The 27,063-nt window shown below is 39.6% G+C and overlaps 1 protein-coding gene across 1 annotated transcript in view; it reads right to left on the reverse strand.

Moving 5' to 3' along the window:
- The window catches only part of LOC105204319 (tyrosine-protein phosphatase 69D), a 309,057-nt gene that overhangs the window by 107,279 nt on the left and 174,715 nt on the right, over positions 1 to 27,063 (reverse strand). The window lies entirely within an intron of this gene.

Below are 27,063 nucleotides of genomic sequence, written 5' to 3' on the forward strand. Positions count from 1 at the left end.
GTCCACCGCATAAACCAGTCACTTCTCAGTCCCTGGGTCGGTGGATTAAGACCGAACTAGCAGCTGCGGGCATAGATACTTCCATTTTCTCGGCCTACTCAACTCGCCATGCTTCGACCTCTCGAGCGGCCAGCAAAGGCATTAGCTTACAGGAAATCCGTAGGACTGCTAACTGGAGCAGTTCCTCCGAAGTCTTTGCGCGCTTCTATAAGCGCCCGATAATTAGCGAACCGGCTTTTCAGGCATCTATTCTTAATCCTACATAAGAATTTTTATTAAAAATATTGTAAGCTTAAAGATGTTCAAGTTATAACACACTCTTTCTATATCATTAAACCTTAGCTAGACAAATCTGAGGCTTTAAATATCTACATGAGTTATCCATCCGGACGAGACGTTGCATAATTAATAAGTTGAACGAACTTACCTAAGTAAAGTTCGACTGTAATTATGCTGTCTCGTCCGGATGGATAACTCCCTCCCCTCCCAACCCCTCTTTCAGATTTGTAGCTTTAAAAATATGAAGCACACGCGCGGCGGGGACCCGAGCGCGCGGCGGTGGCGCGACACGCGCGCGCTTTCTCAATCTTTTAAAATCGCCTGTTAATGCTTGCGCAGGGGAGCGCACTACATGAGTTATCCATCCGGACGAGACAGCATAATTACAGTCGAACTTCACTTAGGTAAGTTCGTTCAACTTATTAATTTTGTACATGATCATATATAATGATTTAGATATGGTCATGTATAATTATATATAAAATTTTTACTCGAACTCCCTCCATATCATGCACAATTTCCTCAAATGTAGATAAACTATAATGTTCTCGCATAAGAGATTTATTTAAATTTTGTGAATCGAGGAAGACTCTTATTGCTCCATGTGGCTTCTGAACCAGTACAATAGGATTTACAAACTCAGTGGGTTTAATAACCTTTTCTATTATGCCGTCATATTCCATTTTGTTTAATTCTACTTTTAATTTATTTAATAATTGAAAAGGTCTTTTAAGACAGGGCACTACTTTTCGTGTATAATTATCTCTTAAGTTTAAATTTACATTCTTTATTTTTCGTTTTCCCTATGCCTTGAAAAAAATCAGTATTTTTATTGATAATATTATCTGTTGCTTCTATTTCATCAATTTTTATACGTTTTAACAGGTTAAATTTTTTGCATGTTTCTTTGCTTAATAATGGAGCCACTTTGATTCCCAATTTCATAATAACAAATTTTACCGGATATGTTTTGTTACAAAATTCTACCTTGAGTGTGCACGCGCTTAAAACTTTTAATTCTTGACCTCCCTAGATTGTGACTACTGCATTTATTAGATCGAGTTTTTTATCTAACTTCAACTTTTTGTAAATTTTTTCTGGAATCACGTTTATTCTCGCTCCAGTATCTAACTTAAATTTTATAATCTTGTTACAATTTTTAATTTGTACGCATTCATACCAGTTAGTATCTAGATTGTTAACGGTTAACGCACTGATAATATATTTATCTATGTCCACGTCACTACTATTATCTTTTACGCAATCTATTTGTTGGCAAGTTTTACAGACCTTTGCAAAGTGATTACACTTTGCGCACTTCTTACCGAACGCTGGACATCTACCTCTATCGTGCTGCACCCTGCAGCGGCCAAAGTTTACCCATTGTGCACTCGGTCCCACCTTTAAAGATCCACTTTCTCTGGTTTTCAATTTGGTGCCGGTCCTGCTGTATTGTTCTTTTTTCTTCTTGATCTCGTCGACTTCCAAGATTTGAATTTTATTTGACAGGTTTTTTAAGTGCTACTCAGTGTACTCTACCGCTCTGCAAATGTCGATTGCCTTTGTTAGCGTAAGGTCTATCTCTCTCAATAACCTGTCCTGCACTTTTTTGCTGCTAATTTCGCTGACTATTCTATCTTTTATTAAGCGGTTTTTCATTGCCCCGAATTTGCACAACGCTGCTAGCTTCCAAAAATCTCCGAGGAACGTGTCAAATGTCTTGTTTTGCAACTATATTCTTGAGTTGAATTTTTGTGTTTCCGCACTTACATTGCTCTTTGGTAAGAAATGTGCTTCCAGTTTTGTTAACAATGTCGTGCAACTTTTCTTTTCGGCATCCGTGAGCTCTAGTGTCTTGACTACGTCACACACTTCATCTCCTATGCAATAAAGCAAGAGTGCTGCTCTGGCTTCTTCTGTCAGCTCTGAGGCTCTCATGCCATCATGTACATCTCGAACGATCTCTTAAAATTTTTCCAGTTTATCTCTAGATCACCCGCCATCGACATTTTGGACGACTGTAGAAGATGTGTGTGCGTCGATGTTGCTTCGTTGGGTATTTTTTCCGATCTTTTGTATTTTCCCTTCACTTCTGCAGTATAACTTTACGCCTGCTTTTTGGATACCGTTAATCTAATTCTTCTTTTCTTCTTCTTTTACGACTGCGCCATGGGCAATAATAATATAGAATACTTTAAGAAGAGACGTTTATTTAAGAACATATTACAAGAACTGGTTCGTGTGTGGGCCATAGAGCTGCAAGTGCAACCCAGCGCCACCTCATGTCTCTCCAAACCTATCATAATGTCATGTTCTCATGTAACATGAGAAATATGACTATGGTTATAATTATGCATGTGTTAAGATAGTCCTGCCAAAATATGTTCCCATATTAACCCATTGTTACTTATAACTGTATATGTTTTTGAAATAGACTGTACAGATTCGATAGTTTGTAGTTTTGAGACAAACGGTTTAGAGATAATTGATAAACATACCTAAAGTCTTGAGTACTTTCCAACTCTTGTTCAGTTACATCAATGTTGAAGATATTTACATCTTAAAAATATAATTATGTTAAGCAATCATCTCTATATCGTTTTTCTCAAAACTACAAACAATCGAACTTGTAAGGTCTACTTCAAAAACATAAAGTTATCAGCAACAATGGGTTAATTTATTATAAATATGACTATGGTTGTAATTATGAATGTGTTAAGATAGTTCCCGCTAAAATATGTCCCTATAATATCCCATATGTACTATTCCCGCCAAAATATATGTCCCCACATATGTAACCCATTGTTACTAATAAATACATATTTATAAATATGGACTTTGATGTAGACTGTACAGGTTTAATCGTTTGTAGTTTTGAGAAAAACGGTTTAAAGATAATTGTTAAACATAACTATATGTTTACTTTAAAATTAACATTGTTAAAAGCGTTAAAAATAAAATTAGACAGTTTCCAGCATTTTAGAAACGAATTACGTTCATAACTTTTATTTGTTGTAAATTAATAATATAACTCGGTTGCAACATTAGAATGCAGAAGAACAATAGCATACCTGTGAACTGTTATGTTGGACTGACTTAAATATGGAATTATTTAATATAAATATGATTGTGGTAATAATTATAAATGTGTTGAGGTCTTGACTACTTTTTAACTGTTGTTCAATTACATTACTATAGCAGATATTTATGTTTTGAAAATATAATTATGTTTAGCAATTATCTTTGTATCGTTTTTCTCAAAACTGCAAACGATTGAACCTATGTAAACTATTTCTAGGGCATACTCATTGAGAAATGCAAGTTAAAAAAACGTCAAATAGACGTCTATAGACGTTGATTTGACGTCTTTTCAACCTGTTATCTTTCACTAAGTAAATATGTATTTATTAGTAACAATAGGTTAATATGGGCACATATATTTTGGCGGGAATTGTACATATGGGTTATTATAGGAACTTGGATGTTAACCTTAAATCCTTGTATCACCATCTATATGCAAAAGAATAATATGCTAACAATGTTAAAAGTTATACAAATTGATTATTATTATGGAAAATACGGCATAATTATCAATTATAGCTATTGGGTGACACTGTTTGATTCACGTTACATCCAAGTCACTATAATAGCCCATATGTACAATTCCCGCCAAAATACATGTCCCCATATTAATCTGTTGTTAATAAATACATATTTCTGCCCTTGAAATAGACAATACAGGTTCAATCGTTTGAAATTTTGAGAAAAACGGTAATTGTTAAACATAACTATATGTTTACGTAAATTATAACGATGTTATAATTTATGTCTAAATCGAACTGTCTAAACGCAATCAACTACTACATTTACATGATCCGATTTACGCCGAAGTTATAACATCGATGTTATAAAATTGGCCAATTATAAGTATTCCTCTAAAGAATATAACGACTGTAATTTGCCAATTTCATAACTATACGGATGTTATTAAACCCAAATAATGGTGATGTGTAAACGTCGTGAAATGTTGACTCCCTTAGGGACATTACGGCCATTCCACAATATAATAATAATTCAGCATTTAAAAGTCAAATATAATATGCAAAAATCCAAAATCAAATTGCGAAAATAAGAAATCGGAATTCGAAAATATAAGGTGCAAAAAGTATTAGGAATGCAAAGTTTTAACGGCAGCCGATTATGATGCAATCGATGGTTACAAAAGTAATTTCCGAACGAAACACGTCCATGCATGCACGATGTTCCGACAAAACTTTACATTATTCTTTCTGCCATTCAATACTTTATGTCCATTGAACACTAAAGATATAATGACACAAAGTACGATTTATTTTAAAAACATACTTATTAGAAACACTGGAGTAATATGGGAACATATATATTTTGGGAACTGTGTATATCCCTGATAAAAAAAAACCGATTAAGCTCGAAAGGATTTCTATGGGAATGTATCGTTTTTTAACAGGTCTATCTGTCACCAAGAAAGAGTAATAATACAAATCTTAGCGTTTTCAATCGAATTCAACCGGATCTGTTTCTTATATAGATAACACGGTAGTTATTCTATCGATTTCAATTCCATACTATCTGACGTACGCATTTAATTCGGAATTAACACAGTGATATGTATAGTTTCCTATAGGTTATTTCTGATATTGAATTTCTCATATACTATTCAAAATAAATATTTACCAATCAAAAATTCCCAGGTACAGTAGTTTATTAATAAATAACTGAAGATATTCTACTCGTTTCTATCGTTAATTTCTCATTTGCCGATTCTATGGGAATCTATGCAAATAACACGATAGAAAGAACTACGGTCTCTACATGTCATGTACAGGCGAAATTGCTTATGGATTTGTATTTAACTTTCCCGATACAGAATCTATGCGTATAACACAATAGGAAGGACTACGTTCTCTACATGTCATTTACAGGCAAAATTACTTATAGGTTTGTATATGGCTTTCCCGATATAAAGTCTAACATTTTTAAACCGAAAATTTCATGGACGGGATCAAACTGGCATTAACGTCGCAGTCCATTAGCATTTATCATTAATTTCTTATTCTATGAGAATCTATGCAAATAACACGATAGGAAGGACTACTCGTGACGCGGTAGCCAATGAAATCTTCCATCGCGTAAAAGAAGTTAAACTCTATTCAACATTGATTGGCTACCATGCGATTGGCTGTACAGATTAGACCTTGCGCACAATAGAAAAAATATTAGGAATAAGAATAAATATTAATTTTTAGATATAAAAATTAGGAAAAGATATTAACCCTTAAACACACCGATCCTGTAAAATACGGAAACACATTTTTGGGTCTGGGAGACTTTTCCAACTTTGAGAAGCTATAACTTTGATTACAATCAATATTTTTCTACGATTTTTTTTTAAACAAAAGTTCAAAATCTCAGGAGTGTGACTGCACAATTGGCATTGCCAAAAAATAATTTATTGTGAAGTTATAAAAGCAAAACCATTAAGCAAAAATGAGAAAATGGTCAAAAATCCACTTTTCCTTTAAAAAAATCATATCTTTGCAACAAAAAACGTTTAAGGACTTTCAAATACGGTGTTTTAAAGCTAAAGAGTCACACTTTTAAAATAAAATTTGGCAAAGTCATTCCTTTTAAAAAGTATAATTATGTAACATAGAGAATATGAGGTATTTTTGGGCATTTAAAAATCCACTTTAAAAAAAAAATCATATCTTTGCAACAAAAAACTTTGAAGAACTTTACAATACGGCGTTTTAAAGCTAAAGATTTATACTTTCAAAAAAAATTATATTATTGTCATTTCTACTAAAAAATGTACTTATGTAACAAGGCGAATATAAGGTATTTTTGATTAAATCGTGTCTAAAATTGAAGATTGATGTGTTTCATGATATATTTCGGAAAAACTCCCTTTTCTACAGCATTTTATAGTATTCCAACTTTAGACAGAGTATATGGGAGTAACATCCGCAAACCGACCTGTTCGAACGTATTTTGTCCAGCTTTTCTATGTAAAATACTCACAAAAAAAGTTTTACTTACACACTATATGGGTCGCATTGACCCTAACAAAACTTTGCTGCCGTGCCGTTCGAATTCTAGTTGACCAAAAAAGTTGATCAACTATATCAATCAAAAGAGGAGATTTCAAACTTTTTTTACGTCTTGGTCCGAACCTCCTATCTCATTCCGTCTTCACATAGCAAGCGTTCAAAACTTCATATGGGGTCTCTCAGACCCACTTACGTGTTTAAGAGTTAAACGTAACACACAATGGACACAAATAAGATACAAGATATAATGTCTAATTCTAACCTATAACATGATAAATTTTCACAGTTTTACATAACATAACTCAAAACAATATTAATTGTAATAACTTTAATACATTAAAATATTTACCATTAAAAAATTTATTCCATTACATCAGTTGTGGCGGCGTTCCACTAGGCGCCACCATTTCACGCGCCGGTATTGCGTACACTCGCGGACGCGCGTTCGTCAAGCGTTAGTGTGCGCTGTTGCCGCAGCCGAGCGCGACCGGTTTCTCGTGGATAAGATGCAGTCTATAAAGAAAGGGCACTCAGAGACCCATCAGCCTTCTCGTTCTGTAAGATGAGCCCCGTACGGGCCTCTGCATTGGCATAAGGCAGTGTTGTAACCTTTTTCCGAGTACTCCACATTACTGGCTCCGCTCAGAAATAGGCGGCTCAGAAAATCCGGATTAAAAACTATTAAAACCGATTAAATACAATAACGATATATTATTTTTAGAATGATTGAGAATGTACTTGTCTATATTTCACATACAATCTGATTGAAAGTATCGGTAATGCAGATTAAAATCGATACACAGTCTATTGTTAATACGGTATACCCAATTGGAAAATCCGAATCAAGATTACGGATTAAAAACAATTAAAACGGATTGAATACAATAATGATTTTCAGAACAATTGGCAACGTAGTAATTTGTATGCGATAATTCATATACAATCTGATTAAAAGTGTATTGATAATGTAGATTAAAACCGATGCACCGTCTATTGTTAATTCCGTATAATCAAATAAAAAATCCAGATTCAGAAACCTGATTCAAAACGATAGAATTTTTTTCATCGTTTTCTATTAATTTTTTTTTGTCAGGACGTAGTCAGATTTACTGTAAATTAACCCATTGTTGCTGATAACTTTATGTTTTTAAAATAGACCGTACAGGTTCGATAGTTTGTAGTTTTGAGAAAAAACGATATAGAGATAATTGCTGAACATAATTATACTTTCAAGACGTAAATATCTGTAACATTGATGCAACTGAACAAGAGTTGGAAAGTACTCAAGACTTTAGATATATTTATCAATTATCTCTAAACCGTTTGTCTCAAAATTACAAACCATCGAACCTGTACGATCTATTTAAAAAAACTATACAGTAAAGACTCTGGCACACACTTTTGCATAGTTGCATAACCAAATGTATAAAGAAGTTGATTGGTCCATTTTCTTATGCATGCGATAATGGCCCAATCAATTTCCTTATGCATATGGTTATGCAGCTATGCAAGAGTGTGTGCTTCCCGCTTTATCAGCAGCAATGGGTTAATATGGGGACATATGTTGTCGGGATTCGTACGTATGGACTATTATAGAGACATATTTTGGCAGGGACTATTTTAACACATGCATAATTATAACCATAGTCATATTTATAATAAATAATTCTATATTTAAGTCAGTCTAACATAACAGTTCACAGGTATGCTATTGTTCTCCTGCATGCTATTGCTGTAACCGAGTTATCAATTTACAACAAATGAAAGTTATGAAAGTGATTTGTTTCTAAAATGCTGGAAAGTTTCTAATTTTATTTTCAAAGCTTTTAACAGCGTTAATTTTAAAGTAAACATATAGTTATGTTTAATAATTATCTTTAAAACGTTTTTTTTAAAACTACAAACGATTGAACATGTATATTCTATTTCAAGAGCATAAATATGTATTTATTAGTAACAATACCTTAAAGTCGGAATATATACAGGATGTCCCCTAACGCATCATAAATACACTCGACGCTAAAATTAAGGGATCACCTATTCTGACTCCGAAAAATAAGCGTAATTCAAGAAAGTGTAACTTTGTCAAAAATGATAGTAAAAAAATTTTAAAAAAGCATTTTAAAGCTTAAAATATCTAGTTTAGAAATTGATAAGACATTAAACGATTTACAGATTGTTTATGAAATTACGTGGATTTAAATAGAGATGCGTCAAATCTCAACATTTTTTGCAAAGCTCCAAGACGCGAAATAAAAATTGCAAATGTGGTTTATAGCGTCCAAAAGCGTAGATCTTTATCTTTAATTTGCGTTTTTGTTGAGCGTTATACGATTCTTTTTTACTGAGTTAGGCAACACTGAAGCAAAAATGGCTTCTCTTACTTTAATGTTGAATAATTTGACAAATAAAAATCATACAACGCTCAACAAAAACGCAAATTAAAAGTAAAGATTCACGCTTTTGAATGCTGTTAACCGCATTTTTGTGGAATTTTTATTTCGCGCCGGACGAAATCCGATAGCGCATAGTGCGATAGCCCACCAACTAATCATCTTGACTTATCTAACCCAACCAACAGAAAAACTCTTGGCATCGGCCGCTGTGAGTGGTGGTGTGCTATTGGTTCCGTGTGCTATCGGGATCCACCCTTTCGCGCCGTGGAGCTTTGCAAAGTTAGTAAACAAATGTCAAAATCTTATAAAAATTTTGCCAAGTTATACAGCGTGAAATAAAAATCGCACACAAATGCAATTTACAGTATCTGAAATCGTGTATCTTTACCTTCAATTTGCATTTTTGTTGAGCTTTGTACGATTTTTTTTTACTGTGTTATTCAGCACTAAAGCAAAAATGGTTCTTTTTTTCAATGTTGAATAAATCGGTGAATAACAATCTTACAATGTTCAACAAGTACGCAAAAATAAAGCTTCACGCTTTCGTACGCTGTAAACTGTATTTGTGTGCAATTTTTAATTCACGTTAAATAAACTTGCAAAATTCGAAATAAATTTTGCCGTATCTTTTTTTTATCCGTATAGCTCCGTAAAAAATCAGTATATGTTTTCAAAGTCGAAATTAAAATTGTATGTAGAAACATTAAGCTGTAATGCGTTTTAAAACATATGATTTATCATTTTTGTTAATTTATCATGTTAAACTCTTTTTTGGAGAGTAACTGTAAGTGATCCTTTAATTTTGCTGTTGAACGCTCACTTAATCTTTGCTGAAATCGATATTTGAACTTTGTAAAAAAAAAATTATAAAACGATCTTCCAGAGCTCACCTTTAAGGGTGAAATTTTTCGATTATTTAAGTTTATTTTTCTCGAAGATTCTTTTACATTAGGAAATAAAGTAAGAAATTCAAAAGATTTAAAACAATTACAAATATGCAAAATTGAAATAAATTTAGGAAGTTGCAAATTGTTTGCCATTCAAATTAACATAAAGTTAAAAATTTCCTTTAAAAAAATTTAATAATTTAATAATAATCTACGATGTTTTTAATGTTTCATTATAAAAAACTTTTCATTTTGCAAATTTTTAATTTTTAAAAATCTTTCTTGAATTTTTTCCTTTAGTTTCTAGTGTAAAAGAATCTTTGAGAAAAACCAACTCAAATAATCGAAAGATTTCGCCCTTTATAATGAGTCCTGTAAGGCCGTTTTATAATCTTTTTTTTTTTTACAAAATTCAAATATCGACTTCAGCAAAAATTAAGTAAGCGTTCAACAGCAAAATTAAAAGGTCATCTACAGTTATTCTCCAAAAAGGAGTGTAACATGATAAATCAACAAAAATGATAAATCATATGTTTTAAAACGCATTAATGTTTCTACATACAATTTTAATTTTGACTTTAAACATATACTGATATTTTACGGAGCTATACGGATAAAAATAAAGATGTGGCAAAATTTATTACAAACTTTGAGAGTTTATTTAACGTGAATTAAAAATTGCACACAAATGTAGTTTACAGCGTCCAAAAGCGTAAATGTTTATTTTTAATTTGCGTACTTGTTGAGTATTGTACGATTTTTATTCACCGATTTATTTAAAAAGGAACTGAAAAAAGGAATTGAAAAAAGGAACCATTTTTGCTTCAGTGCTGAATAATTCAGTGAAAAAAAATCGTACAAAGCTCAACAAAAATGCAAATTAAAGATAAAGATACACGCTTTCAAATACTGTAAACTATATTTATGTGCAATTTCATGCTGTACAACTTAGCAAAGTTTTTATAAGATTTTGATATTTGCCGGATTTTTTTTACTAACTGTGCAAGCTTTACGGCGCAAAATCAAAATTTTATAAAAATGCGGCAGCATTTATTACAGCATTCAAAATCTGTGAATCTTTACCTTTTATTTGCGTTTTTGTTGAGCGTTGTATGATTTTTATTCACTGAATTATTCAACATTGAAGCAAAAGAGGTCATTTTTGCTTCAGTGTTGCCTAACAGTGATAAAAAATCGTACAATACTCAACAAAAACGCAAATTAAACATAAAGATCTATGCTTTCAAATGCTGTAAATCGTATTTGCGTGCAATTTTTATTTTGCGTCGTGGAGCGTTCCAAAGTTTGTAAAAAATTTTGAGACTTAATGCATCCCCATTTAAATCCACGTAACTTTATAAACAATCTGTATATCGTTTAATAACTTATCAATCTTAAAACTAGAGATTACAAGGTTTAAAATGGTTTTTTTTAAATTTTTTTACGATTATTTTTAACAAAGTTACACTTTCTTTAGTTACGCCTATTTTTCGGAGTCAGAATAGGTGATCCCTTAATTTTGGCGTCGAGTGTATTTCAGGAAGCAAAAAAAAGATGAAATTTTAAAGTAAAAGTTCCTTTTTCAATTTTGGCTCAGATCATTATTTATCGAGTTATTAACGGTTAAAGTTGATCAATCAGATTGCGCTTAGCCGGAGCGCCCAGTCGGGACTACTTCCGGGACAGGGTGCTGGAGTTCCGGGATAAAACCGGACTCCAGCAGCGGAGGGACATGTCGTGCGGCGTTCCGCAGGGGTCCGTGCTGGGCCCCCTGCTATGGAACGCCGCTTACGACAAAGTGCTCCGTGTGGCCCTCCCCCCTGGCTGCCACGTCGTTGGTTACGCGGATGACACGTTTGTGGTAGCCAGGGGAGCCTCCTAGGGAAAAGCAGTTGCAATGGGCAACTGGGCCGTGGCCTGCGTCGTCGGCTCCATAAAGAGTCTGGGCCTGCGGGTGGCTCCGGAGAAGACGGAAGCCATCTTCTATCACGATGGCTTCTCCGGGGTACCGCCCGAGGCCTTCGTCCGGGTGGACGACACCCGAATCCGAGTGGGGGCAACCCTCAAATACCTGGGGTTGCAATTGGACGGTCGCTGGGCCTTTGTCGAGCACTTCGACAAATTGGCCCAGCGATTGGGCAAAATGACGAGCGCCCTTCTGGGGTTGATGCCCAACCTCCGAGGTCCGGGAGTAGGTGCGAGGCGCGCATACGCCTACGCCGCCATGGCCGGGGCTCTGTACGGGGCTCCGGTCTGGTTCCGCGAGGCGTTGGCCAGCCGCCGCATAAGGGACGTGCTGCACGCAACGCAGCGGCGGCTGGCGCGGAGGATCGAGCGCGCCTATCGCACCGCCCCTAGCGCGGCGACCTTAGTACTGACGGGGCTCCCCCCGGCGGAATTCACGGCCGACGCCCTGGCATGGTCATATGCCAGGGCGAAGGCCGTCCGCCTGCAGGGGGGAGTGGTTACCCCCAGGGTCGCCACGCTATTGCGAGAGAGGGCTCGCCGGCGGGCCATGAGTTCTTGGCGAAAGAGTCTCGCCAATGACCCGCCGGCTGCAGGATCCCGGATCTTGGAGGCCGTCCTACCCCACTTGGACGAATGGGTGGGCCGCCCTTGGGACGGCTTGTCCTACCGGACGACACAGGTGCTCACCGGGCATGGTTGCTTCGGTGAGTACCTGTGCAGGATAAGGAAGGAGCCAACGCCGCAGTGCCACCACTGTGAGGCCGACCGGGACTCCGCGCAGCACACGCTAGAACACTGTCCAGCGTGGGAGGAGCTGCGCGGAGTCCTGAGAAGAGAAATTGGGGATGACCTCTCCTTGCGGGCCATCATTAGCCAGATGGTCCGCAGGGAGAGCGCTTGGGTCGCGGTCTCCTCCATGGACGGGGGCCATGACCCACCTTGGCTCCCCCCCCAGGCCGCCCCGAAGAAGAAGAAGACCCGCCCCACGCCCTTCGGGCCGTAGTGGCGCGTCTGCAAAAAGGCGGCGGGGGTGCGGGCGATCAGCTGCCGTCGCCCCCTCCCATCCCACAATTAGGGAGGAGGAGGAGAGCGACGGCACTAACACAGAGAGGGGGCGACCCTCCTCCCCAGCGGATGCCGGCCCCGCCTTCGGGACGCGCAGTCGTGGGAGGAGGGGGGCCCCTCGCAATAACAATGGTGAACCCGGCGAGGCAGATCTGACCTGACGATCCGGGGGGGACGACTCTGCGATGTAACGCGGAGCCGTACCCCCCTCGCCGAGGTGGGAGGAGAGGAAGTTTCTCCCTCTCCGCCCCCAGGGTAGTTAAGAGGACCGCGCCGCCAACAGCGCGGCGCGCGAAGAGGCCCGGGGCTACGGCGGGGGCCGGATACCCCGGGCTTTACCCCCAAAAACCATCAGGGGAAGAGGCGGGAGGGGGGCTGGTGTCCCCCTCCCCCGACCTAGGGCAGATCAGGCCCACAAGCCCTGTCGGGTGCGCCCACGTTAGGGTGCACCCGACGCGTCGAATCGGCCTAAGCCGACTGGGTCCGGGGGGCTCCGGAAGTATGCTGCACGCGTTTCCGGAGCCCCTCAGCCACGGACGAGGGCAGGACACCCGGAGAGGTTTTAGTGGGTATGTCTCCGCCGACACGTCGTCGGCGGGGAAGAACCCCACATAACCACCAGGCCTCCCCCGGGGCCTGGGGTATGCGGTAACTCTCCGTTATCAAAAAAAAAAAAAACCGGAGCGCCCAGAAGCGTAGCACGCCGTGGGGCGGGCGGATCCCGATAGCACACTAACACTCACAGGGGCCGATGCCTAGAATTTTTCCGTTGGGTGTTAAATAAGTTAAGATGATTGATTGGTGGGCTATCGCATCGTGCGCTATCGGATTCCATCCCCGCGGGACTCCTCGTGCTTACTGTAAACATTTTTCTAATTAAAATTTTATTCTAATTTTTCATATTAATAAATCAATCAATCAGTCAATTGACAAATGGGTAAATAAATAATCAAATACATAAGTAAATAAGTAAAAATATATTATAATTGCCAATTTTTGATTATTTTTTATTTTCATTTATTATTTATGTGTTTATTTGTTTATTTTATTCTGTTCGTACGCGCCTTTGATTCTTTTTTGCCCAAAACACCGAAAATGTTTAATACCGTGTTCGTATAAGTATCAGCAAATAATTGACACTAACGACGAGTTATAAAACAGATATATAACAGTTATATAACAAATTTATTGTTTGTTGCAGTAAAAGCACTATCACAATTTTTGCGCACAAGTCTGATATAATTTTCTCTGTAGCCTTACTGCTCGAAAGTCTGCGGTCTAATGTGCCCACAGGGCGGATCCCGATAGTAGGGGACCAATAGCACACCACCACTCACAGCGGCCAATGCCTAAAGTTTTTTTGTTGGTTGGGTTAGATAAGTCAAGATGATTGGTTGATGGGCTATTGCACTATGCGCTATCGGATCCCGTCCCCGCGCACAAGAACTCAGCGAGTCTGAATCGCCGTAGAATTCCGAGCAGTGAGAAGGGTCGTGAGACCGCAAGGATTCAATGAGGAGCAGGACGTCACCCGAAGAAAGCGTCATGAGGAAGCGTCGGCCACGCTCCACGGGGCGTGCTCCGGAATCCTCGCGATTGCGCTAACGTTCTAGAATGATCGAATAAATGGCGTACTAACGCATGCTTTTAACATTGCCACCCGCTTTGCTCTCACCGGAGGGCAAAATTAACATGGCAAATAATAGTAACGTGAAGTCGCCGGTATTCCGGTGACTAAATAAATGAGATGCCGCAGCGACAGAACTAAGGCGTTAAAAAATTGTAGTTTCTTTATTTAAAGAACATTCTTAACAGGTAGCAATTAAAGTTAAGGTAAAAGCAATATATACATAATATTTTACGCCTGAAGACGGTCGGGCTGTTGTGGCTCGAACGGAATTGGAAAACGGCAGATTTGAGCTATCGGTCGCTTGAACTCGCTTTTACCTGTACGAAGCGTGACTACGTGGACGAGGCCGTCCGGTCCCGAATGGACCAGCGTGATCCGGCCCAATTCCCATTTGGGTTGTGCGCTGCACCATTTACTGTATTGCTACAGTGAGTGTAAGTAATCGTGCGGCCAAGAGTTCCAAATCTGCTCCTGCAGTCGGCGGACCAACTGCCAATGCAAAAGCAGGTTTTCTGCAGTATCGAGCACCGATGGTTGCGGAACACTGACCATAGGCCGACCTATTAGAAAATGACCAGGCATTAACGCTTCGAGATCTCGAGAAGGGTCATCGGATAAAGCCTTGAGAGGGCGAGAATTTATGATCTTACAAAGCAATATGAAAAACTCCGCGCAGCACAGCATGTGGAAACCCATCCCTCGCTTTAAATGGAACTTAAAACTCCTCACTCTGGTCTCCCACAAGCCGCCAAAGTGCGGTATTCCCGCTGAGATAAAGTACCACAATATTTAATCGGGGGCGAGTTTGTTCTGAAAGGACGTGTCACGGAGGACAGTGCGGAAGTTGCGCTGCAACTCGCGGTCCGCTCCCGTGAAGTTCGTAGCATTATCGCTATATATATGCAAGAGAAACCCGCGTCAGCTAACGAATCAATCGAAAGCGGCTAGGAATCCCGCGGTGAAGTAGTCGTCGACGCACTCCAGGTAGATTGCTTTTGTGGAGAAGCACACAAAAACGGCGACGTAACACATCGTTCAATAAGTCCCGAGACTAACAACGAAAACAACATTTTTTTTCAAAAATCATTTTTATTCATCAATATAATCTCCTTTTAGAGTGATACAATCTTTCCAACGCCTCTCCAACTTTTCTATACCATGTTTATAGAAGGATTTATCCTTTGCTTCAAAATAGGCTTCAGTTTCGGCAATGACCTCCTCATTCGAGCCAAATTTTTTTCCCTGGAGCATTTTTTTGAGATCAGCAAAGAGCCAGTAGTCGCTGGGGGCTAAATCTGGCGAATACGGAGGGTGGGGAAGCAAATCAAAGCCCAACTCGTTGAATTTTACCATTGTTTTCATGGACTTGTGGCATGGTGCATTGTCTTGATGAAAAAGGATTTTTTTCTTCTTCATGTGCGGTCGTTTTGCTGCGATCTCCTCCTTCAAACGTACCAACAAGTCAATATAATAATCACTGTTGATCGATTTACCTTTTTCCAGGTAATCAATGAAAATCACGCCATGTGTATCCCAAAAAACAGACGCCATGACTTTGCCAGCAGACTGCTGCGTTTTTGGACGCTTTGGGCGACTTTCGCCAGCCGCGCGCCACTCAGATGATTGCCGATGCGACTCCGGAGTGAAATGATGAATCCATGTTTCATCCATGGTTACGTATCGACGCAGGAAATCCTTTTTATTGCGAGTAAATAGCGATAAACAGCTCTCTGAATCGTCGATTCGTTGCTGTTTTTGTTCCATTGAAAGCAATCGCGGCACCCACTTGGAAAAAACCTTTTTCAGGCTCAATTTTTTATGAAGGATTGTAAATACGCTTCCAGATGATATCTGTGTCATTTCTGCAATGTCACGGACCTTCACTTTGCGATTGTTCATTACGATTTTTAACACTTCACTCACATTTTCCGGTACAACGGCTTCCAATGGCCTACCCGAACGTTCCGCATCGTTTGTGTCCGTACGACCACGTTTAAACTCAGCATACCAACGACAAATCGTTGATTTAGATGGAAAGGAGTCCGGATAACATTTCTCAAGCCATTGCTGGGCTTCTACGGTGTTTTTACCCATTAAAAAACAATGCTTTATCAACACGCGAAACTCACTTTTTTCCATTTTTCAAACAAATTACAAAGTGACTTTGCTCTAACCTCAATAACTCAGCTGTTTGTGGTCCGATCGACGTGAAATTTGTACACGTTTCATGTGAAGGTTCGCATTCTAGGGAAACGTGGCCAGCTTGGTACTACTAGCGTTATCTCTGGCTTAGTCTCGGGACTTATTGAACGATGTGTTAGTGCTTAGTAGTTTTTTGTCCACGAGCTGTACGCGCGGTTAAGTGCATCGGACTCGCGTATTCTACCCCGGTGATCGCAAACGGAAATGACGGCAAGACGCGTAAGGACGGAAGATCACCCATTTGTTGCATAGGAGATTGATAGCGCACACAAGTAACGCAACTGCGAATCTGATGTTAGATTCTGGATTGTGCAGCGAATATCGAAAATCGTTGTTATAGGTTTGCAGCGTCAACTGAACGCCGCCATAGAGAGTCAGTTAATGTGCTCGGTCAATAAGTAATTGAGTAATTTGGTGATCGGATAAAATAAGTGGATGGTGCTTATTGTAACTTAAAGTGGCCTTATCCATCCGCCCGCCCACGCGAATTAATCGGTCATCCCCAAATATAGGGTTTAACGACTGTAAGCAGCTGTTTCAGGGGAGCGGATTATCGTCCTCAAGCAGCTTCCACTCGCCCGTGAAATGAGACCGCTGTATCGTCGAAAACCAGAAGTGCTTAGCGCTGGAGAACTTTGGCACGGTGAGGGTTCCCAAAACGAGTGGCAGAGCGATACGTCGACGAGAAAGGTTGCTGATAAAACGCTTAATGTGCGCGGTGACATGGATGAGCGTGCTCCACGAAGAAAATCTAAAGGGAAGATTCCACTCATCATGGAGTAAGACATTATGAATGGATGCCCTGATTGCTTCCTGGAGCACGGTGTTTGATGGCCAAGATGGTGCTTTTGGTGGGAGCGGCCTTCCCGAGATGGCACTGCGCAACCAAAACGGGCCACTCCACCAGAGTGAAAATTAAAGTAGCTCAGAAGCGTTAATATCGCATGATGCACAGTCGGCAAGATTCTCAGAAGACGGCACATGACTCTACCAAACAGAGGGAAAAACAGTTTGCACCACCGCTACGCGATTTCCGACAGATACTGAGTGATCAAAGCGAGAGTGACCGCGGAGTCGGTCCATCCAAAAAATAAGGCGCTCTCTAGTTTCAATGAAAATTGAACCCATCTAAGCAGTCGGGTCAGCAGCACCATGGCGTTTAACTCGTGCCGTGGGATGCTTACTGTTTTTATCAAGGCCACTTTCGTATTGACGGGGATGTCGTTATCAAAAAGGACTACGCGCAAATATGTAACTGCGGCATACACCCGAGAGGATGCGTCCGCAAGTCCGTGTATCTCAACGTTAGCAATACCAGAGTGATATCCGATCCAATGAGGAATTCGCGCACTTTCTCCAAAGCTGGCAACTGAGTGTAATCCTTGTACCATTTGTGAAATATTTTATCGGGGATTGGGTCATCCCATTGAATTTTTGCCAGCCACAGTTTTTTCAGAAGGATTTTTGCCGAAATGACGACTGGAGCGGCCCAACTGAAAACATCGAATAATTGAGAAATCATAGATAAAATGGAAAACTTTGAGCGAGGGATCATGTCGCACGGAGCAACATTAAATGTAAATGCATCTTCGAGCGGGAGCCACAACACTCCAAGAACTTTAATAGATTCGTCCTTAAAGAGGAGGCGTGCAGATGATGCCCTGTGTTTGTCCGGAATATCCGTTAACAGGAGAAGTTGCTGACCACTTTTGTAGTTCAAACTTGCCACGCTGAATGAGAGCACACAGTTGATTTTGTAATACAATTGCGCGCAGCTCGTTGTTCGCACCAAATAGTATATTGTCCATGTATATGGAATTTTTAAGGACGGAAACCACCGGATACAAATAGGAAGCATCCATTTGGACACAGTATAATTGGACACAGCCAATCACAGCGGCTGGTGCCTAGTAATTTTCTTCTGTTCAAGCGCTGAGCGTGGTTTGTGTCCAATTGTACTGTGTCTAAATAGATGCTTTCCGATACAAATGATCATCATCCAAGACTAACTTAATCATGCGCATGGTGAGGTATGGAACGCACACCGTGTCATACGTTACTGTGAGCAAACGATAATGATGCAAAGCAAGGCAGTCAGGTGGACGCTACAAAATCCGCTGATAGTCCGTGTCATCTTGATGTACCAAGATTTAGCGGTACATCTTTGCGATGTCCGCCGTGTATACAAATTGAAATTGCCGCCAGCGGGCAATTACCGCGGGCAAGTCTTGCTGCAGCTTAGGGCCAACGAGTAAGTGATCGTTGAGGTTGATGCCGTACGTGGTGCGGCATGAAGCATTAAAGACGACCCTTAGCTTTGAACTGTCGGCACTAAAGCAAAGTACCGCATAATGCAGGATATATACGGAACGTTACGTGGTAGATGGGAGAGCGAATTCGCTCTATATGACTCAGGGATTCATAGCCAGAAAGGCGTGATACTGACGAGCTAATTTGGCTTGGCCAAGAAACTGGCGCTCAAGTTTAGCGTACATAAATAAAGTGGTGCTGAGACTTGGCAAGGAGCACTTAAATAGCAATCTGACTATGTACTTGTCATAAGCGTCTTGCTCATGCGTGGCAGCAAAGTGTCGTTCGCATTGCAGTTCCTCCTCCGTTAAAGTGGAAGTACTACTACCTGGGATGGATTCGTCGATCCAAAATTGTTGCAGAAGCGCATCGACAGCATTGGAATCCATGACGTGATGCACGTTGGCCGAGGGATGCAACGAAGGTATGGATCTGGTCGGACCAGACAAGATTCAGCCAAACTTGGTGAGTTGTGCCGTGGGGGTACCAAGAGGATCCTGCCGAAGATTATTCATAAGAAGGGCACCGTAAAGATCTGCTCCAATTAATAGATGAATCGGAGCGCGGCTCGCGGGTTCCGAATTCACGAGCGCGAGCCCTAAGTATGGCCATAAGTCGACCAGCCTTATTATTGACAATGCATATGATGTGATCCTTTGATACACATATGCCAAAAGCGGGAATGATGGCTCCGGTTTCTTGCATGAGAAGACCGTGGCCATGATATACGATTGCGCCTTGCCGTTATATTTGTCTCCAAGGCATTGAATCTGCAAATTAGTACGTCGACGCCTGGTCCGCAACGTCTGATATAAGGTTTCAGAGATGAAGCTAAAAACAGCTCACTGATCTAATATGTATGCGTACAGTGCGCTTTTCGCTTGTGGAAAGGTTAATCCACGCGGTAGGTAAGAGAATATTGTCCATCGCAGTAGGCGGCGGTAGTACTGACTGCACGGTTGCAATGACATTACTTAAAGACGCAGCACCGGGCGCGAGTTACTCGGATAACGGACCGCTCGCAGGTGCCGCTAGTTTGGTAGTATTTGTGAGTCGCGATGCAACACCGAGTGGTGAAATCGCTGGCCCTGACAGCAAAAATGATTGGGGCATCTCTCCGTGTGATGACCTCGGCGTAAACAGTTGTGACATAGTTTGTGTTGCTTTACAATATTATAACGTTGATTAATTGATTTTTTTTTAAAAACTAGACATATGTGCAACGCATAGTCCGAGCGAGTGAGGCCCGATTGCACACATAAACTATCGAACACAAGAGTATTTCCCAATCGGACATGGACCCGATCGGACACGGATCCTCTTGCACACGGATCCGATTGGACACGGACTCGATCAGACACGGACCCGATCGGACACGAACCCGTTTGGACACAGACGATCGGACACAATAATGATCGGACACACATCGTTTCAATTGGACACGGAACCAATTGCGCACGGACTCGATTGCCCACAGATCCGATTGCACACGGACTCAATTGCCCACGGACTCGATTGCACACAGACCCGATTGCACACAGACCCGATTGCACATGACTCGATTGCACACCGACCCGATTGCGCACGGACCCGATCGCCCACCGACCCTATTGCTCACCGACCCGATTGCGCACGACCCGATTGCCCACCGACTCGATTGCGCACCGACCCAATTGCGCACGGACCCAACTGCGCACGGACTCGATTGCACACGGATCCGATTATCCGGACACGAAGAAAAATTATTTTAAGAACAGAAATGTCGTCTGACGAAAATTACAGTTATGAAATAATGTAAATATAAAATTTTTTTGTGTATGTACTTTAAATATCCAAAATAATTCATGTGAAGCTTTAGTGTGTATATCAGCTGTTTTGTTAATAAACAAAATATTTTTATCTCTTACGACAAAAGTAAGTTTAGAATTAATCGCATGAAGCTTTGCACACATCATCCTGAATATTTAAAGTATATAAATGTTTACACAGAAAAATTGAAACTTTTATATGTTTTTAAACAACTTAATTTGTAATAACAAAACAAAATAAATCGTAAAAAAGTATTATTAAAAAAATTATTTTCGTTATTTACATAATGCAATATAATTTATTTAAAATATAAACGATTAATACATTCATTTTATCATGAGATACATGTTTGAAACGTTAATTGTTTGAAACTACACATTGCATTGACAGGAAAGCCATTACAACAATGACTTAATGACAGTTCTGTTCGAGCGGCATACATTTTTCTTGAATAATGTGACATACGCCTTCGAGGATGAAAGAAAGATCAAAATAGCTTTTATTATGTTTATTCGACCCAATTAGCTTTATTTTGTGATCATGTTCATTTACAATTCATCAATCAAAATAGTTAAAAGATATGAAGAGTAGCATTCATATGTTGCAATGTATGTTATATTATTTACATCATTTACATGAAAGCAACAAATTGAATATCAATCAAATTTTTTCATAAAATTCACATTTCTATTATGTGGTTCTAACATTTATTTCTTTAATAAAACCAAGGGACGTAACCTCATAACCTTACACCTGTCAAACTCCATGAAAAAGAGCGAGAGTGAATTATACATGAACATTAGGTGAAAGCTCTCAATGTTAATAACATTGTTATATTGCTTCTATCTAATGTTTATGTATAATTCACTCTCGCTCTTTTTCATGTAGTTTGACAGGTGTAAGGTTATGAGGTTATGTCCCTTGGTTTAATTAATGAAATAAATGTTAGAACCACATAAAAGAAATGTGAATTTTATGAAAACGTTTGATTCATATTCAATTTGTTGCTTTCATGATCCAGGTGTAAATGATAAAAATAAGATAACATACTCGTACATTGCAACATATGAATGCTACTCTTCATATCTTCTAACTATATTGATGAATTGTAAATAAATATGATCACAAAAAGCTAATTGGGTCGAATAAACATAATAAAAGCTATTTTGATCTTTCTTTCATCCTTGAAGGCGTATGTCACATTATTCAGGAAAAATGTATGCCGCTCGAACAGAACTGTCATTAAGTCATTGTTGTAACGGCTTTCCTGTCAATGCAATGTGTAGTTTCAAACAATTAACGTTTGAAACATGTACCTCATGATAAAATAAATGTATTAATCTGTTTATATTTTAAATAAATTATATTATATTATGTAAATAACGACGAATATTTTTTTTTAATAATACTTTTTTACGATTTATTTTGTTTTGTTATTACAAATTAAGTTGTTTAAAAACATATAAAGGTTTCAATTTTTCTGTGTAAACATTTATATACTTTAAATATTCAGGATGATATGTGCGAAGCTTCATTGCGATTAATTCTGAACTTACTTTTATCGTAAGAGATAAAAATATTTTATTTATTAACAAAACAGCTGATATTTGCACTAAAGCGTCACATGAATCATCTTGGATACTTAAAGTAAATACACCAAAAAATGTTATATTTATATTATTTCTTAACTGTATTTTCGTCAGACGATATTTCTGTTTTTAAAATAATTTTTCTTCGTGTAGAATCGGATTCGTGTGCAATCGAGTCCGTGCGCAATAGGGTCCGTGCGCAATCGGGTCCGTGCTCAATCAGGTTGGTGCGCAATCGGGTCGGTGTGCAATCGGGTCGTGTGCAATTGGGTCTGTGTGCAATCAAGTTTGTGTGCAATCGGGTCTGTGGGCAATCGGATCCGTGTGCAATCGGGTCTGTGGGCAATTGAATCCGTGCGCAATCGGTTCCGTGTCCGATTGAAACGATGTGTGTCCAATCATTACTATGTCCAATCGGGTCTGTGTCCGAACGAGTCCGTGTCCGATCGGGTCCGTGTCCGATCGAGTCCGTGTCCGATCGGATCCGTGTGCAATAGGGCCCGTGTCCGATCGGGTCCGTGTCCGATTGGGAAATGCTCTTGTGTCCGGTAGTTTATGTGCGCAATCGGAATAGTCACGTCCGAGCATTTAGCGTATTTTGCAATCGCAATATTATGGATTGAACCGCGAGATTTTGCATTGCGGGAACCGCTGGACAAAGGCTCCAGACTATTCTGATGATCGGCAAGCCTCCAAAGCCTCACGCTAAGGAAATTATATAAGTCTTGATATAACGGGCGTTCCGGAAGGGAGCCATGTTTCAAACTCCACGCCGTCTTAGTACGCGGACTAAACTTGCAAGAAATGAAATACACTAGTATATCATCCCAGCTGTAGACTGGGCATTTGTGACCCTGAAGGGCAACTAAAGATGACGCAACGATATCCCGCAGTTTTTTCAATTCCGCGGCGTTTTCTGTGCAGTCCGTGGGGAGCTCGACTAACTCGTGAATGTACGCGTGAACTAACGCATGTGTATCAGATATATGTACGCTTGAACTAACGCATGCGTATCATATTCATCAGATAGCAGCCGCCACGCAGTATTATAATTAGCATTGGAAATCTGGATGTTTCCAATTAGGTGCGCGGCGTCACTGTTGATGCTGGTCTTTAGATAATGAAATTTTTGCGTATTACTTAAAACATCGTTACTCCCAACAAATGACTCGAAAATTTCTTAAAAATTCTCCCATTCGGTGAGCGTGTCGGAGAATTTGGAAATGGCGATGCGTAGCAACTGCATTGGACACGAAGCATAGGAATCGCAATAAAAAAGATCGCCGCTTTTGTCGTTAGATAATACAGCGAGGGTTTCTAACAACTTACTGAGCGTTTTATGCATGAAATCCGTTTCATAATAGAGGTTCTCGACATCAACAAATTGGTTATCCTTGAGGTAAGGTAGTTTCGCCTGTTCATCAAAAGTGGCTGTCTGCTTGATCCTCACGTGCAGGCTTTTACAAGATGCTCAAAGTTTCTCCAATTTGCCCAAGCGCCCACGAACTTTTGGGACGGTAAGGTTGCCCTTGGAAGTTTTTTGAAGTTACGCACTTGATCGCGTCAACAGTTTCCAATTGTTCGATCAGCAGGTTGCCGAGTCTCTGCCATCGTGACGTATTACTGAGGGTACAGTCACGCAACGAGTACAATTCGTATGCGACAGCGAAGCGAGTCACCAGCTAGGCTGGGAAGATGCCCGCGTGAACAGGCGAGCCTCGGCGAGTGCGCGGTACGATTGCACGCGAAACACATTTTCGATACGCGAGCACTAATCACTGATGTGAATGCGTACAACTGTTAAGAAAAAAAACGCAGGATTTGATCACTGCATGCAATAATACACAGCACGGAAGATGAGTGTTACTGCACAAGCCTACGAGCGGCTTGGAGTAAATGCGCGGTGTGACGACACGCGGAACGCACTTTCGGTACGTGAGCATATGCAATGGATGTGAGCGCGCACAACAGTTATGAGAGATAACACAAGATTTGATCACTGCGTACAATGATACGCTGCACCGAGGGTGAGTGTCACTGCGTAAGCCTGCAGCGACTTGAAATAAGTGCGCGGTGTAACAACACGCGGAACGCACTTTCGATGTATGTGCAAAGTATTGCCAAGTGCACACTGACAAGCCGGTTGGGTGCGTGATTGCGGTACCGACGGGGGCGGCGTGTGATTATGAACAAGCACACTCGCGAGCATTGCACTGCACGGATGTAGACACAATCCTTGAGATACACGATGTAAGAACACGTGGCGTATCTCAAGAGAGCAGGAGTCGGAGCAAGTCCTTTAATGAGCGCCCTGGGCGTAATGAAACACTCGCGCCCGAATACGATGTTCTAATATGACGGCATGTACTGAGAACCGCTATTCGGCTCGAAAGACCAATCAATGTTTGTACGTGCCTTCAATTCTTTTTTGCGCAGAATACCAAAAATGTTTAATACCGGTTTTGTATGGGTCTCAGCAAATAATTGACACTGACGACGAGTTATAAAACAGATAACAGATTTATTGTTCGTTGCAATAAAAGCACTATCACAATTTTGGTGCACAAGTCTAATATAATTTTCTCCGTAGCCTCACTGTTCACAAAGTCTGCGGTCTAGTGCGCGCACAGGAATTCGGCGAGTCCGAATCGTCGTAGAATTTTGAGCAGTGGGAAAGATTGCGAGACCGGGAGGATCCAATGAGGAGCAGGACGTCACCTGAACGGAAACGTAATGAGGAAGCATCGGCCGCGTGATTGGCTACGCTCCACCGGGCATGCTCCGGAATCCCCGTGATTGCGTGAATGTTCTAGAATGATTGAATGAACGACGTACTAACGCATGCCTTCAACACATTTAATTATTTAATCCATTTGTTCATTCAGTTACTTAATTTCCATGGCTAACCTCGTAGAGATGGAGAAAAATTAACTACGATATGTTTGTCATGGATATAAAAAAAGATTATTAGAAAAACTTTATCAAAATAAATTGTATAATAAATAATTTGGTAAAAAACTTCTTCAATAACTGTTTTGACATGTATCACGTATGATTATTTTGTTTTATTGTCGTAGAAACCGATGAAACTATCCGTTTTTATTTAAAATCGGTTCTTTAAAAAACTGTTTAATTTGTTTGAAGAGAAACTATTTAACAAATTGCTTGTAAGCAATTTATTTTGATTATTTTTTGTTAGCATCCTAATTGGTATGTAATGTAAAATTCTATTTTTTTTTCTCACAATTCGATCACGTAATTAATGTACAATTCTATCTTTTTTCCTCACAATCAAGTTATTATTTTAAATCAAAAATTAAAATTTACAAATACGTAATTAATTAAATTCTCAATTGTCACTTTCATTTTTTTGTTACACAGTAAACAATTTTGTGTTAAATTTAACATACATATTTTAGTATAGTATGTATCAAACAGTTCACTCAAATTTTTTTGCTAATTAAACTCAAGATAAATACATATGTTAAAAAGTAACACAAATATTATGGAAAAAATTAACACAAAGAAAATATAGCGATAACATAATTTGGAAACAAATTGTAGAAACACATTGTTATAGCTAAGCAATAATGCAAGGCATGGCAACCAAATAAGGTTACCATGCCACAAAAATGTTATAATTAAGCAATACGCAAGGCATGACAACCAAATGAGGTTACCATGCAACGAATGTAAAGCATTTTCACAACACGGAGCCTGAAATCCCCAAAACTCGCGGACTACTTGGACTAACCGTATCATGAAAATGCTGACGAACGATTGCGCTAAGCAACGGCTTAGCGCAATCACCTCTGTACAAAAGCACCGCCGAAGCGATCAAGCGACGGAGAGTAATCAGTGAAGTCGCCCGTGCAACAGTGTGTCTCGTCGTACTCGAAGCTACATCTAAGTGTAACCGACCGTGAGGCAATTATATTTATTATTTGAAGCCATTTGGACTCCTTCATTCATAAACCTTCTCCGCCGGACCTCGAGATCCCTGGTGTCCGTGAGCTTAGGCTCGCCTCGTGCGTTTGCCGCACAACAACATTTGTTCAGTAAAATTAACATTAATAATATGTCCACACGTGCTTTTTATTAATTTAGCTTAGAATTTACATTTCAAAACTACATTAATTTAATATTACTCGTTTATTTGTCTGTAAATGTTATTTTATGTTTTTTTTATTTTCAAACATCTCGTAGTTAATTTTTCTTTATCGCTACAAGGTTAGCCATGGAAATAAAATAACTGAATGAACAAATAGATTAAATAATTGAATTAAACAAACAAATAAATAAATAATAAATAAGAATCAAAAATAATCAAAAATTGGATAAATTTCCAATTGTAATATATTCTTACTCATTTATCTATTTATTTGATTATTTATTTACCTATTTATTGATTGATTGATTGACTTATTTATTAATATGAAGAATTAGAATAAAATTTTAATCCGGAAAATGTTTACAGTAAGCGCGAGGAGCTTCACGGCACGCTACGCTTCTGGCCGCTTTGGCTGACAAGAGAAGGATCTCGCCAATTTTAATAAAATTTTATTGGTGTGTAGTATTCACTTACACCTTCATTGTAGTAAAGCCTATCGTTTCACAACTTAGGCATTCTCGAAAAAATGACGATTAAATATTTCTATCATTTTATAAGTACCGTTACAGAAGAACGATTCTCGAGCAAGCGGCGTGGCGTAGGGCATTAGGACGTCGACTGGTACGCTTGGGATCCCACGTTCGATCCCCGCGAATGCGACTTTTTTTATCTTATGTTTTTTAGTTGTTATATTTAATTTTTAAACTGTTTTTAATTATTTAATATAA

This window comes from Solenopsis invicta, chromosome 9 (assembly GCF_016802725.1).
Source record: "Solenopsis invicta isolate M01_SB chromosome 9, UNIL_Sinv_3.0, whole genome shotgun sequence".
NCBI lineage: Eukaryota > Metazoa > Arthropoda > Insecta > Hymenoptera > Formicidae > Solenopsis > Solenopsis invicta.